Source organism: Glycine max, chromosome 18, assembly GCF_000004515.6.
Source record: "Glycine max cultivar Williams 82 chromosome 18, Glycine_max_v4.0, whole genome shotgun sequence".
Lineage (NCBI taxonomy): Eukaryota > Viridiplantae > Streptophyta > Magnoliopsida > Fabales > Fabaceae > Glycine > Glycine max.
This window is the reverse complement of record NC_038254.2, coordinates 54699114-54704565: the sequence shown is the minus strand read 5'-3', so window position 1 is coordinate 54704565 and position 5452 is coordinate 54699114. Positions and strand designations below refer to the sequence as shown.

General features: G+C 30.7%; 1 pseudogene; it reads left to right on the top strand.

The window, feature by feature from the left end:
- Positions 1–1754: 1754 nt before the first annotated feature.
- On the top strand, positions 1755–2072 carry LOC100784526 (protein transport protein Sec61 subunit beta-like; annotated as a pseudogene).
- Positions 2073–5452: the final 3380 nt, after the last annotated feature.

Below are 5452 nucleotides of genomic sequence, written 5' to 3'. Positions count from 1 at the left end.
AATAAAAGAAGAAATTTATGTCATTTTATATGCACAATTCTTCTTTCTTTTCATTTTCTACTCAACTAAACAATTTTAAAAATAATCACACTTATTATTCATTTTCTTTTCATAATGTTTTTTTTATTATTACTTTTTAAATGTATAATGGTACAAAGAAGATCAAATTTGACTTCATGCATCTATCTCAACCCCACCACTACACTTATCCTAATAGGTGTTATATTACTTTTACGTATGTTTTGTAGTTTGAACGCTAGGTCTCATCATAGCTGCTGGCATATATGTATATATATAACTGCACATGCATTCTAATGGTCATATGGTTAGGAAATTGGGTTAGATAAGCTGTATTTGTAGAAGGAATGGGCAAGCTAACAAACACGTCCTATGTAATAGGGTGATTCTAACAGAATGAAAATGACAATTGGTGGTTGCAAATAGCTGGGCAAACAACCAAACATCCTAACCAATGACTGTTAGAGAATGCAGATATATGCAAGCTGTGTTGAAATCTTTTTATATATATTTTGTTTGGAACCTAAATACCAATATACAATTGATAAGTATTTTACTTTGTGGTGCATCGAGCAGGAAAAATGTTTGCTTTTATATGAATAAAATTTATGATAAATAAATATTTTTTAGTGTATAAATTATATTATCATTAAAAGTCATATTAAATTGAGGTTTTTTGCTTTACATATTAAAATTTATAATAAATAAAAATTATTAAAATATATAAATTATATTATAAATTTATAACAAATACTTTAAATTGTGTTATAAGATTATTTTTAATTTTTGACAAATTCTTTTTAAAATATTGAAATTTAATTTAAACATAAATAAAAATAGGTTGAAAGAAATAGACGATTAAGAAAGTCAAATATATGAATAAAGATATAAGAAGAAGAATTGGAGATGATTAAGAGAGAACTTTTTTGGCAATTGCAGGTGTAGTGTGAGAAATATACATCTAGTTTAGAGAAGAGAAAGCTATTAAAAATATTTAATATAGAGAGTGAAAAGAGTGACAATCTCACCCTCCAAATTATTTATTCTAATTTTTTTATATATAAAAGTAAATTTAGACTCTCATGTTGAGGCTTTAATTTGTTAATTTGTTTGTCCATCCTTGTAAAAAAGAAGAAGAATACAACATGTATTCACTATGGAATAGAAGCCAAAAAAAGAAGAAAAATAATACAAAAGTATTCACTATAGAAGCCACAAAATTTCTTTTTTAAAAAGTTAGATTTATTTTGTAAGTTTAAGGAAAAAGATAGGGTAGAGCTAATTAATTTGCATGAAATACCAGTTCCTTCACTTTTGATTTCTTTCCACCTTTTCTAATTATTTGTGACACTACTAAAAAAGTTGTTATTTACAACGTGCGTTCAACCACGGTTAATTCAAAAACGTCGTTGTTAAACGTGCAGTGACATTCCTGTAAATATGACTATCATTTTAAAGTCGGTTTTTGTAAAATCGTTTTTGAATAATGTAAAACCAAAGCGATTTTTACGAAACCGTCTTTGTTTGAGGGAAAATTTGAAAGCCTCATTTCACATGCTCTCCTGTTCCCAATACACCACTCTCTCTCTCTCTTCAACACTGCTCTCTCTCTCTCTCTTCCTCTGCCCAGTTGCCCTTATCTCTTCCCAAACCTTATCTCTTCATTTCTCATTAACCCCACCAATCCTCTACCACAATGTCGCTACTCTATTTCCTTCTTTCTTCATTTTTGCATCATGGCCAGAGGTTTTTCTCAGTCTCAGTCCTCCACTTCAACAGCCACGTGACCAAGACCAGTAGGCATGGCTCCCCGCAGTTCTGCCGCCGCCACTGCCGACATGCGTCGCTGCCGTCTCGATGGCAGAAACAACTCTACCAGCATCGGCATTGGAGGCAGCAACAACAACATGCTGAGGTTCTACACGGATGACGCCACGAGGCCGAAGATTTTGCCGACGATGGTGCTCGCGATGAGCCTCTGCTTCATCGGCTTCGTCACCGCGCTCCACATGTTCGGCAAACTCTACCGCTCCAAATCTGGTGGCGCCATTTGATCTTTTGGATATGTAGTTCCGATCCATACCCGATCGCTTTGTTTTCGGTTTTTTAATTCCGTAATTTAGTTAACACTTGCTATTTTGTAGTTGTGAAATCAAATCGTTGACTATCTTCTTACTGTGATTAATGGAAAGTCGCTTTTATTTTTGCTTTGGCCTTAATCATCGATCTATTATTTTGCTTAAACATGTACCTTAATGAGTTAGGTTTGTGATTGGTCCTTTTTCTCAAAGGAATTTGATGGTTTCTTTTGGACAAGTTATATTTGATCAAAGTTTGTTTCCTTGTTATCAATGCTAATCTTCTTTTGATGTCGTTGAAATCATGTATTACTACGTCGTTTTCGTCTAAAGCCTGACCTAAAAAGCATATGTTTCGACGTCGTTGTTGACGTCAACAACGTATTCGAAGGTGAAGCTTCAACTACGATCGTGACGTCAGTCCCGTCGTAGGAATCACAGCTTTCTAAAACGATGTATAGTGACCGTCGTAGATTGGTCAGAGGTCTACAACGACATTGCATTTAAAGATGGGCCTGCACCGTCGTTGAACGCCAACAAGGAACGATGTAAAACGACTTTTTTTTAGCAGTGTGGGCTTATCTTCTAACCCACCAAAAAATGGAATAGGGATACACTTTTCACATATTTTCTAAACTGCCTCTCTCTATTTTGGGAGAGGGAAAGAGTTAATAAAAGATCAAGACAAGTCGAGGTGGATTAATCATTTCCTTATTTCTACTAAAAATATAATTTGTATTCAAATATTAAACTAATATTAGTAATATATAAAAAAGGATTTTATATCCTTATGCCTTTTCACGAGTGTGCTCTTCAAACTTTTATGTTAAGCATGAGCCCACAATAATTTTGTATTAGAAAGTTAATGATAATTAGGGGAATGAACAGCAAGTGTTTGACCTCTAACTACTTGTTTATGAAGTCTTTTATTTTATTTTTCCTTAAAAAAAAAAGGTTTAAACTTTCAAAGATGTTGCTCCTTCCCTCATAACGATGAAAATAAGTAATTTGTCGAGTAATTATACTGATTTAATTAAGTTAAGTTTTTCTTAAAAAATACTGATTTAATTATAGATGTGAAGAATCAAAATATGTCTCTCTTAATACTTAATGTATGTTTGATCTGTAGTTAGAAAAGTTGTAGCACATGTTCTAATGCAAATTCAAGAGAAAAAAAATGAACGTAAAAACAAAAATTCTGATCCATTCGTAAAATTACTTTTGCCTGAAACGTAATTTTACAATATATTTTTAAATATATATGTTCTTAACAATGTACATCTACATATTGTGAGATTTGAAATAAAACAACCTCTCACTCCTTCATATGCAAAGTATCATTTTATCTCAAGGAGAATCGTATAATTAAATTCAATTCTTATATATATGATTCTCTTTGACCCCAAAAAAATTAAGGTGAGTACACATGAGTTGAATTGGTTTGTAAAATTAAGGTAAGATTAGGTTTATATATATATATATATATATATATATATAACAAATTGTTATTTATTTTTTTCATTGGTAAATATCAACTGCCATGTATAAATAAGTTCACTCACTTCTATAATAATTATATAAAAAATGATTAATTGGGAATATAGGTGTCTATTTAAGTAAAATAATAATAGCTAGGGAATTGCCGGTTGTTAGCAAAAATGCTAAATTTGTGTACAATGGCAATAGATAACTAGCGGCAGAAGCAGAAAATGAAAAGAGAAGGACTAGAATGTAAGAGGCCCCAACAATGTGTAGCTGCACGTGATCATGCCTCATTCATAAAAGCATCAAATGAAATTCTCAATCTCAGCTATCTCTATCACTACATAACCACTGGGACATAAAGACATGCCACGTGGCATGTCGTGTGTTCGAGGAAAATTGCATGTGATGACCTTAGGCCAATGAGACACAGGTTCACCCAATGCAACGATTAGCTCTTTCCCTCTCACGAACTTGTGTCCCTAACAAGGATCAAAATGTGAATCCGTCAAATCAACACAATTTGATGCTGCTTTGCATTCTATTTGGTATAAGCACTTTTACTTATTTTCCTTTTGTTCCTCTTAAGATATGCTAATTTCGTGTGGATTAAGAGTTAAGAGGGTGATTTGATGTAGCGACTTTCCTAATTAAGGACATTAAAGTCATAATGAACCATCATTTCATTAATTCAGTCCAAATTAGAGAGTAGCTCCCTTTTATTCCAATTAGCCTGGGTGTTGACCAATTATTGCATGCCATGTCACACAATGCAGTGTTGACCCAAAGTTGATACACAGCAACTCAGCGACTGTGGCCGACCGGAAACAGTTATCAGGTTAAATATGATTTGATTTCCTATAATTAGCTGTGATAAAATGGATTCATCCATCACATGTCGGGTTAAGTTGGATTGATAAAAATTAATTATTTTCAACAATTCTTTTAAGAAAAGAAACATTTCACTTCTCCTCCCTTATTAAATTCGTGGTTTTGTGGACTAAAAAATAATATTAATTTTGTGAATTGTCCAAATTAAAAGAAATTGTGTTGGGATGTGTTTTTTTAAATATATTTTTTAATCCACACACAAAAAAGTTACTCTTAATTTTAATAATTTATTTTTTTAAATCTAATGATTATAATGAATAATTAATTTTAATCATTAGATTTTTTTTTAAATAAATGATTAAGATGGAAAATAATTTTTTTAAAGTTACTTGATCTCTCCTTTATATTATATATATATATATATATATATATATATATATATATATATATATATATATATATATATATATATTATAGTATAAGAGTGAGTTTGATTGTGTGAAAAGAAAGGGAGGGAATGAAATAAAATAAGTGAGAAAAAATATATATGTGAGAAATAGGATAAAAAAGAAGTTGTTTGGTTAAAGAGAAATAAAAAATATTTAAATTAAAGTTGTTTGATAGGAAAAAATAAGAAAAAAAAATTAAATATTAAAATATATTATTATTATTATATAGGGGACGGGGGAGATAACAAATTAATATATATGGAGGATATCTGATTATAAAAAAAACATATATATATATATTCAAGTTTTTATTATGTTAATTTTATATAACACAACTTATATCCAATTCTTTTAACCCATTGTTTGGAACATGTTATTCGTGAGAAAAAGGAGAGCAAAAGATAATAATATTTTCTTTTTCTATTTCATATAATTTAAAGTAGGACTTGGTTCGTCCATCCAACTTGGCTTGACTCGAGGTTGGTTTTGACGATCAAGTTTTTGAAATTAAGCTTGATATATTTTGAGGACGGGTTTAGGCTGTCCCAACACAATCCAATATATTCTTTTAATAAAGTTTAAGTTTTTTCATCC